The 11185-nt window shown below is 38.7% G+C and overlaps 1 pseudogene; it reads left to right on the plus strand.

Moving 5' to 3' along the window:
• The window catches only part of LOC138161635 (inactive serine/threonine-protein kinase 19-like), a 12962-nt pseudogene extending 2123 nt beyond the window's left edge, over window positions 1-10839 (plus strand).
• Window positions 10840-11185: the final 346 nt, after the last annotated feature.

Raw genomic sequence — 11185 nt, forward strand, 5'->3', positions numbered from 1 at the left:
AAAAAAAAAAAAAAAAAAAAAAGCAAAATGGATAATTTTGATTACATTAAATTGCAAAGCTTCTGTACAAAAAAAAGCCAATGTAATCAAGATTAGGAGGGAAGTGGAAAATTGGGAAAGAACTTTTACAACGTATGTCTCTAATAAAGGACTCATTTCTAAAATATACAGAGAATTGAGTCTAATCTATAAGAATACAAATCATTCCCCAATTGATAAATGGTCAAAGGATACAAACAGGCAGTTTTCAGAGGATGAGATTAAAAATATCTATAAGCATATGAAAAAATGCTCTAAATCACTAATTATTAGAGAAATGCAAATCAAAACAACTCTGAGGTACCACATGTCACCAGTCAGATTGGCTAAGATGACAAAACAGGAAAATGACAAATACTGGAGAGGATGTAGACAAACTGGAACACTGATGCATTGCTGGTAGAGTTGTGAACTGATCCAACTATTCTGGAGAGCAATCTGGAATTATGCCCAAAGGGTTATAAATAATTTCGTACCCTTTGACCCAGCAATACCACTTCTAGCGCTGTATCCCAAAGCGATCATAGAAGTGGGAAGAAGACCCATATGTACAAAAATATTTATAGCAGCTCTTTTTGTAGTGGCAAAGAATTGTAAATTAAGGGGGTGCCCATCAATTGGGGAATGGCTGAACAAGTTGTGGTATATGCATGTTATGGAATACTACTGTGCTATAAGAAATGAGGAGCACATGGAATTCATATTTACCTAGAGAAACTTTAAACGAACTGATGCTGAGTGAGAAGAGTAGAGCCAGGAGAAATTTGTACACAATTACAGACACAACATATGTGTGACGAACAACTTTGATAGACTGGACTCTTCTCAGCAATGCAGGGTTTATAACTCAACCCCAAAAGACTCATGATGGAGAGAGATGTCTACACCCACAGAAAGAACCGAATTTGAATCCAGATTGAAGCAAACTACCTGCTCTTTTTCTTTTTCTTGCTTGGTTTTGTTTCCTCTTTCCTACTGTTCATCCCATCTGATACAATCCTTCTTTATAACCTGACTAATGTCTAATGTGAAAGTATTTGCAGATCCTATACTTGATTGTATGCTGCCATGGGGGGGGGAGCAGAAAATTTGAAACTCAAGGAATTGTGGAACTGAATCTTGTAAACTAAAAGTAAACAAATGAATTAATTAAAAAAAAAAGTTTCCTCTCATGTGTTATTTTCCCCCATTAAAATACAAGTTTCTCAAGGGTAAAGACTGTCTTTATACTTGTATTTGCATACCCAGCAGCGCAGTGCCTGGCACATAATAAATACTTGTTTATTTCCTCATACATAGTACCCCATGTTCAGTTTTTATGTTTTTGCACTGGCCATTCCCCATACCTTAGTGCAGCCTCAGTGGTAGGAGCTTAATGTTTATTGTATTATATGAGACATCTCTTAGAATCGCCCTCAAAATTCAACTCAAGTACCACTTTCTAAATGAGGCATTTCCTCACCACCACTACTTTTTATTCATCTTGTATATGCCTCAGTGTGATAGTTTTCCCTAATAGAGAGTAAGCTCCTTGAGAACAATCAATTAACCAAGGATTGTTAATTTTAAAATTTCATTTTTAAATTTTTTTTTTTGTATCCCTAAAGGCAGGCCCCCTTCTCCCAAAGTTGAGTTCTTTGGAGGCCCTCTGTTCTGAGGATAGGCCCAGGCTGGCCATGCGTCATTCTCCTCCTAGCTGTGTTGACTCCCCAGACTTCACTACCATAAATCCGCTGCCTTCTCTCCCTGAAATATCCTTTGTCACATAGGATCCCTTCTTCCCTTGGTTAAGTTCCTTGTGGTGGGCCTGCAATAAAGAAAATGTGGTCTAGAGAGTTTAAATGAGTTATCTAAAAGTGGCACTTTTCTATGGCACTTTATCATATAGCTAACCAAAGGCTGGCAGCTGGGGCTAGGGTGGGGGAGTGACGGGAGAAATGGAATCCAAAGCATCTAATTAAGTTCAATATTCTTTCAGCTACAAACACACACACACAATCACTACATATAAGCATTCATTTAATATATATTTATACTTACAACCTGATGAAGTTAATAATGCTAACACTGTCCTCATTTTACAGATGATAAAACATAATCTCAGAGAGAAAAAGTCATTTGTTCAAGGCCTCAAAGCAAATAAAATTTTTTGATCCCGTTGATCATCTTCTTCTTCATACTTTCTTCTCCCTAGGTTTTCATAACATAGCTCCTCTCCTGGTTCACCAACCTATCTGACCTCATCCTCAGTCTCCTTTTATGGAAAATCATCCAACAAATGGAAAGTGTCTTCCAAGGCTCTGTCCTGAACCTTCTTCTATTCCCCCAGATTTCATTAAACCCCATGAATTAAATAATCTTTATACAGATAAATCTATGATATACTTACTTGTCCAGCCTTAACCTCTCTCCTGACCTAAGGCATCACCTCTCTAATTTACTATTGGACATTTCTAACTGGATGTCTTGTAGATATCTTAAACTCAATCTGTCCAAAATAAGTCATTATCTTTCCTCTTCCACCCATACCCTCTCCTGTTCCTAACTTCTCCATTATTGTTGAGGATACTACTATCTTCCTAGGCACTCAGGCTCACAATCTAAGCATAAGCCTTCTTATCTCTTACTTGTTTCCCTGAGTACTCCAGGGGTACTGACCTCCTTGCTCTTCCTCTCACAAGACACAATAATTCCTGACTGTCCATCATCTCCACTTCCTGGCCTTCCTGACTTCCTTCAAGTCTCAGCTATAGTCCCTTCTTCTACAAGAAGTCTTTCCCAGTCCTCCTTAATCTTAGTTCCTTCAAAGTATTTCCTCTACAGATCTTCTATGTGCCAAGTTATCTGCATGCTGTCCTTCTGCCGGCATTAGACTGTGAGCTCTCAGAGCAGGGACTTTTTTTTCCCTTTCTTTGTGTCCTTAGCACTTATCACAGACCCTTACAAAGAGCAGGTGGTTAATAAATGTCTGTGACCTCAATAAACAGCTGACTTGGCTCTTGAGTACATATTCTCATTCCAAACTTATTTCACCAAACCAGGTAACAACCATTTATTTTTTTCTATTTACCTTCTTATATCTGGTTTTCTAGAGATAAACACATCCTATCTTCAGCCAATTCTTAGTTGTGATAATGACCTCATACAATCTTCAGCCAATTTTAAATTAGCATGATAATGACTAAGGGAGGGATAGTTGGATTCAGAAAGATAAAGGATTAAAATAAAGATAAAGAAGACAGCAGATAAATAAGAGAAGACATGTAAACTATGTAGAAAAATCAGAAGCAGAGACAAATGTAATTAAGATAGAAAAGAGTGTGAATGAGAGAGGAAATAAAATATTTAAAAATTCCCCAAAATGAAGTCAGTAAATGGTTGAGGGGTGGGATGGAGTTGGAAAGAACCAACAAGTTATTAACAAAGTCCTCCTTTCTCCTTTGCATTTTTTTGATTAGAAGTAATTAATAATCAGGGCAGCTAGTTGGCACAGTAAATAGAGCACTGGCCCTGGAGTCAGGAGGACCTGAGTTCAAATCCAGCTTCAGACACTAAACACAAAAAACTAGCATGTGACCTTGGGCAAGTCACTTAACCCCAGTTGCCCTCCAAAAAGAAAAAAAAAGGTAACTAATAATCAATAGAGTAAAATGGTCAAAATAGAGGGTGTGTCCCAAAAGTCTTAGGGCAGTCTCAAGCTAAAACTCATCTGTCCTAAGACTTCTGGGACATACTGATAAGAAATAGTAGAGAGCAAAATATATCAGCATAACCCACAAATGGCATGACCTGTCCCTAAATAATTAGTAATTCTCTGAATTTGAGAACTTGTGATCATACAACTGAAACCAAAATCCTGAATCTAGAAATAAGATTTAATTTTTTTTCAAAAGGAAAATCTATACACATTTTTGTTTTTAAAAATTAGCTTGCCAGAGAAAGAATTTATTTTCACAAAAAATACTGTAGTGAAAGCACAACATCACAGCATCTTGGCAACTGGATCCTCTATAAATATCTCTATTACTTTGATTTTTAGTACAGAAAAACAGTATGGGGACAGCTAGGTGGTGCAGTGAATAGAGCACTGGCCCTGGAGTCAGGAGGACTTGAGTTCAAATCCAGCCTTAGACACTTAACACTAGTCATGTGACCTTGGACAAGTCACTTAACCCCAACTGCCCTGACTTCCCCCTCCAAAAAGACAAAAACAAAACAAACAACAAAAAAAGAAAAACCCTATGGCTCTTCAACTCTATTTTCTGGCTCATGAAGTTATTTTCCATTTCAGATACAAAAAGGACATTCATTTAGAAAAAGACAAAAAAATAGATGTAACTTTGCATTGCAATGTCTAATGAAACATATCTTTGGAAAATTATCCAGTTTAAAACTTTTATTCTCTTCCTTCCAATGTGTAAAAATGTCCTTCGTGCCAATCTACAAAACTAGCTTATGATTTTCTAAATACAGATCAGTAAGTTTTTCAAAAAGATCATTTCCCAACTTTCCAGGTATCTAAAGTGTTTTAATGGAGGATTTCATCTAAGGAATAGGAACAAAAGAAATAACAGTTTCAAAAAACCACTGTAAGAAGTAAGATTTTTAAAAGGCGAGGAAAACACTGGAATGGACACAGGAGAAAAGATTATAAAAAATGTAAGTTTTGGGGCGCCTAGGTGGCACAGTGAATAGAGCACCAGCCTTGGAGTCAAGTGGACCTGAGTTCAAATCCGGCCTCAGGCACTTGACCCACTTACTAGCTGTGTGACTCTGGGCAAGGTATTTCACCCCAATTGCCCTCCCCCCCAAAAAATTATATATATACACATATGTAAAAGCTTCTTAGGACTGGAAGAAGAAAAAAAAGCAAGGAGAAAAAGGAAGAAAGAATAATTAAAAAAATAAAATATAGTATAGTGAACAATCAATACTACTGGGAATACTGAGAAAGACCCAAAAGAAAGATTTAGAATTCAACAAAACTAGCTGTTCAAAAGAACTCAAGAAAAGATTCAAAAAGATTTATATATTCCAAAACCAAGGAGAGAATTTAAGAAATGAGGGACAACTTTGTGCAACAGTAATGAAATTTAAAGATCCCTTTGTATTGCCAAGCTAACAGGTACTTAGCACTTAGTTTCAAATTAAGCCTCTGTAAAGAAACAGAAGGTATGAGGCCCTGTTGCTGATGTAACAGGAAGGGGCTGGACAGAGAGGAGCTAATACCATACATAAGGAAAAGCCCCAGCTGGGAGAGCCAGAATTTCTCTCAGTGAGCATCTGAGGCTGGACTGCTACTGCTGGACTGAAGACTGAACTGAAAATTCAGAAGAACTGAGAAGAGAAATGAGAATTGAGGACAGAGACAGAATTTCTTGGAGCAAGCCATGTGGAGGCTAGATAAAGTGATTTTGATTTTGAGAATGGAGCTGGAGAAAAGAACTTGTGGTGGCAGAGCTTCTTCTGAGAGCCAGCCAAACTCCTGCTGAGCAAGCTTCTGAGAACCAGCTGGAGCTGCTGAAGACTTCTGTGAGCCAGCCTTGTTGCTGAGGACTCCCAAGGGCCAGCCAGAGCTGCCAGAAGAAGCATAACTGTGGTGTTGGTACTTTGTCTGTTTTGGGTCTATGTTGATTTCACAGGCAGAAAGTGAATTGAGATGATAGTGCCAACTGTGTGTGAATATTGTTGTCATTCTGCTAGCTTGATGTGTGTAGGTATTGTGGCTCTGTTAAATTTTCTTTTCCAAGGAACAGAAACTGTGAGAGATTTGAGGTGGCCTGGACACTGTGAGCTCCAATGTGGAGCAGGAACTGCATGGAGAGCTGGACAAGGAACTGGGAGCTATCTGCCTTTGAACTCAGGTGGCAGTTGGTTAGATTCAGGCAGTAGCTGGGACCATGGAAGCCGAAAGCCTGTCTCAAGTCAAGATACAAAGACCTCTCTGTGAGTACTGAGTAGTGACTGATGAAATTGTAAATTACTTGTGACACACAGGGTTGGATGGCCTTTGTACTTTCCACTACCCCTTTAAGAGGGTACTGAGTAGTGACTGATGAAATTGTAACTTAACTGCATCCCATGGGTGGAGGACTTTGACTCTCGTACTTTGCAAGCCTCCTTAAGGATGACTGAAAGATTGAGTTACTAAATGATTGTTCCTTGTTTAAAACTATGTGACTACTTTGGTGAAAATTACATGGCCATTTTAATGTTAAATTGTGACATGGTGAATGATGTATTTTGATTTTCTGTGAATGTTTTGCTTTGATTTGTTACTGAATAAGTAGAGAGTTCACTATACTGTGTATAGGTATCAGACTCTTGAAAAGCTGTTGACAGCAGCAGTCCTCTGGAAAGTTGTTCATGCTTGGCTTTACACTTTGCAAAAAAGTGCATAGGTAGAAAGTACATTATAATTAATAGGGAATAGCAAGAATAGTTTGAATGAAACTTAAGAATGTCTTAAGGAAAATAATCTAAATCAGCAATCAAATAAACTGAAGCTAAAAGTAAAGAACTTTAAATTCCAAACAAAAGACTTTGCATTTTATTCCAAAGACAACTGGGAGACACTGAAGTTTCTTAAACAGGGGAGTGACATGGCCAGACCTGTGATTAAGAACATAGACTTTGGAGATGTATGGTGAATGGAGAACTGAGAGATAAATTCGGTATAACTAATTAGGACAGATTCTAGTATAGTAACTAAAAGAGATAAGAGGGATAATGTGGAAGTAGAATTAAAGGAACTTGGAAACTTAACTGATATAGAGGATAAGGGAAAGGTAAGGGTTAGGGATGGCTCCAAAGTATGGACCTGGACAAATGGAAAGATAGGAACAGGAAACAGGAAATGTGTGGGGAAAAGGGATGAGATTGAGATACCTATAGTACATGCACCAGGTGAAAACGTTAAGCAGGCAAAAGGTAAAGCAGAATTGCAGCTCTGGAGACATGAGAGAAGGACATGTAAGTTAAGGAGCCATCTATTATATGTCATCCTATATATGCCTGCCTACTATGGTAAGTATATAAAGGAAGGCAAAATATAGTCTTTGCCTCAAGGAGCTCATATATAAAGGGGGAGACAATAAGCAAACAACTATGTACAAACAAAGCTGCTGTTACAGGATAAATGGGAAATGATCAATAAGAATAATCAAAAACAGTAATCCAACAAACAGGCCCTGGGGCAGCCAGAGAAAATGTCTGAACCAATACAGAGCATATTGTTTGAAGAACAGCATGGATGGGGGGTGGAAGGGTTGAAGATGTAGATGTGAAGGCATAAGGAAACAAGAGGGCTAGGCTTTGATTGCCGAACAGAGCATTTCATATTTGATCTGGGAGATGACAGGAGCCACAGGAATTTACTGAAAAAAGGGAGTAACATGGTCATACCTGCACTTTTGGAAAATCATTTTAGCATCTCAATGGAGGACGGACTACAAAGGAGAGAGATTTATGGCAAGCAGAGCAACCAGCATGCTATTTTTCCAGGTTCTTTTGAGAGCATCCAGCTCATCATTTCTTATAGTATAAAAATTCCATCATAATCACATATCATAACCTATCCAATCATTCCTCAACTGACAGGCATCCTTTCGATTTCTAATTCTTTGACCCTGAAAAGAGTTGCTATAAATATTTTTGTAGGCTCCATCTATTACCCCAGCGCCCTAACTCCCCACTCCCTGCTCCTCTTCCTCCTCCTCACAAACCCACAAAGGGTCAGAGGTCCCAGGCCATGAGGCAGAAGCGTCCCCGGCTCATCCCAGACACCTTTGGGGCTAGGAGACGACGAGGACGACCGTAGGCAGCTGGTAAATGCTGGACTCCTCACAGTCCGAGACGCTGGGAGCTGGTGGCTGTCATTGCCAGGAGCTGGGAGATTTGTAAAATATTTTGTTAAAGGTGCTGATTTCTCTTTCCTTTCTCTAATTACTCCAAAAGCATAAACTATTTGTCCCTCTCCACTCCTGTCCCAACTAAGCATACTTAGGAGACAGACCATCCCCCAGGAATAAGGCCAGTGATCACATCCATTGTCCAGTTCATCTGCTTCCATCTCTTCCTTCTAGGGCAACAGGCAGTTCTTGGGATGGTTCCACAGTCAAAGTATCGGGAGCTGTCCCTTTCTGAGCTCTTGAGTAGACGAGCTCCTCTGTCCATATGACTTGGCTTTCCCTATCATGTGCATGATTTAATTGGAGGGCAGCTGCTTGACATTGTCCCCACCACATCTGGGACTCTCCTTCGCCTGCCTGAGACATGAAGATTCTGGTTATCTTTTCCCACTTCATCTGCTGGACTGGGGAATGAAGTAAGGTGTAGATACTGCCTGCAGCCCACAAGACATCACTGTTAACACAGATGGAAGAGGCATCTATGGAGGGGTTACTCCTTGAAGGGTCTGGAGTTGAGACTACTGTTTGGCTCTCTAGGTGGATGGGACAGATCACTGCTATTTACAGTTTTGGGGTTTGGACCATGCTTACTCTGCCTCTGCTAAGGAGAAAGACTGGAAACTATATCAATGTTTTGCTTATTGTCTTTCACATAGGACATGATGTCATTTTGTTTTGTCCTTCTTTTTGCTTTTGAAGTTGCCAAATAATATCTTTCTGTGAAAAAAAAATTTGTACATATAGGTCCTTTTCTTTTTTTAAAATCTCTTTGGGATATAGACCTACTAGTGGTATTGCTAGGTCAAAAGGTTTTATATCCCTTTGGCCACAGTTCCAAATTGCTCCACAGAACAGAGGCTGTGTCAAAGAACCAGCGCAAAAAGCACCAGGAGAAAAAGGACATCCCAAGGAACCCCTGAACTAGTGCTGGAAGGAGGAACAGGTGCTACCTGGTAGGTCTGTCACCCATTACTGAATTCCAGGTAGCAGTTCCAGCGCAGAAAGGAATGGCTGAGAGTGAACAGGGGTCCTAATTGCGTAAGGAAGAAGGACCAAGAAAAAAGTTCCAGAAACTTGGCTGATCCCAAGAGCAAAGTCCTAATCGTTAGCCTAGGACATAAGGCTGCGGTGGAATAACCAGTGAAGTTATTAGTTGGGGTCATTCTGAACCCATAGAATATCACAGGAGTGTAATGGTGACTGAATCCAGCAGCAACCTACTGAAACTCAACCATATAGAAAACAATAGATCCAAACCTGAATCAGGAGCGTGTAGAACCTCAGACAAAAAAAGCAGTGCAAGATCAAGGGAGGTCTTACCAAGTGAACAAACAATTTTTAAGTACTATTTGCCAGGCACTGTGTTAAGTAGTAGAGATACAAAGAAAGCCAAAATAGGGTTTTTATTCTCAAGAAGCTCATATTCTAAGGGGGAAATAAGCAAACAACTATGTTTAAACAATATATATATACAGAATAAATTGGAGATAAGTGTCAGAGGGAAGGCAATAACATTAAGGAAGGTTAGAAAACATTTCTTGCAGAAAGTAGAGCTTTAGCTGAGACTTGAAGGAAGTCAGGGGTCCGATTTTTTTTAAAAAGGCAGTGAGCAGAGTTCTCCCAGGAACATCCCTCTCTGAAAGCACCAAAAATTTGAAGGACTCCAGAATGAACTTTGAAAGCCACAGGACATAAAAAGACAAACACTCAGGCCAGACATTCCTTTCACCCCCAGAATGAGCAAGACCCAAGACTAACATAAAGCACAAAGTCAAGAAGCAGGCTGGAAGAATGAAGAATTAAAAAAAAAAAAGTGGGGCAGCTAAGTGGCACAGTGAATAGAGCACTGGCCCTGGAGTCAGGAGGACCTGAGTTCATATCCAGCCTCTGACATTTAACACAAAAAACTAGCCATATGACCTCGGGCAAGTCACTTAACCCCAATTGCCCTACTTTGCCCCCCTCCAAAAAGCAAAAACAAAAACAAAAAAACCCCTCACCATAAAGTTCTACTACAGTGACAGAAAAATGGATGACAAACACAGGAGACAATGACTTGAAAACATCTTCAAGTAGAGTCTCGAAAAAAAAAATTCAAACTGAACAGAAGCCCAACAAGAAATTCTAGAAGACTTAAAGAGATTTTTTAAAAGAAAAATTATTTTTAAAAATAAATGAGTAGTAGAAGAATGGGAAAAGAGTTATGAAAAAAGAATTATCTAAGGTACAAAATCTTACTAAAGAAAATAAGTCCTTAAATAGAAGCTAAGGACTCCACGAGACATCAAGAAGTAATAACACAAAATCAGAAAACTGAAAAATAGTAGAAATGTAACGTATCTCTGAGGAAAAACAACTAGCCTGGAAATCATATCAAAGAGAAATAATTAAAGAAATCTTTGAGTGACCTGAAAGCCATAAACAACAGTAGCAGCAAACTAAATATCATATTTTCAGGAAATTATAAAATAAAATTTCCTAGACGTCCTAGAACCAGTGGCTAAAGGAAAAACTGAAAGAATATACTGGTCACCTCCTGAAAGAAATCCCAAATTGAAAACTTCCAGGAATATTATAGCCAAAATGCATAGCTTAAAGAGTCAGAAAGAAAGAATTCAAGTATGGCAGTGCCATAGTCTGGATCATAAAAGATTTAGCAATCATCACTTAGAATATGATATTCCAGAAGGCAAAGAATCAAGGATTAAAATCAAGCATCACTTACCCAGCAAAACTGAACATAATTATACATGGGAAAAAACTAACAATTAATGAAATAAAGGCCTTTCAAGCATTCCAGAAGAGAAAACCAGAGTCAAATAAAAAATCTGATATTCAAACACAGGAGTCACAAAAGGAGCATAAAAAGGTAAACATGAGTAAAACACCATAAGAAATTAAACAAGGTTAAACTGCTTAATTCTTATATAGGGAGATAAGAGAAGCAGTTAGGATTGTCACTATGATTGTTAGAGGAAGTCTACTTGGATGGTCTTAAAAGAAGAATGGAAGGGCTAGGAAAAGGAATAGATTAGAAGTTGGATAAGGGAGATGAATAACAAGGAAAATTAACTCACAGAAATGGAGCATACATTGGAGGGAGCAGTTAGAGTGTGGAGTAGACAACATATGAACATCACTCTCATATGAACTTTTTTCAGTGAGGAAAAAAATACATTTACACACAGCTGAATACAGAAATTCATCAAATTCCTTTTACCCAACTGGAAAGTAAG

This window comes from Petaurus breviceps, unplaced genomic scaffold (genome assembly GCF_028583685.1).
Source record: "Petaurus breviceps papuanus isolate PSGF00001 unplaced genomic scaffold, PetGlider_PUasm1.0 118136, whole genome shotgun sequence".
NCBI classification, from domain to species: Eukaryota; Metazoa; Chordata; class Mammalia; order Diprotodontia; family Petauridae; genus Petaurus; species Petaurus breviceps.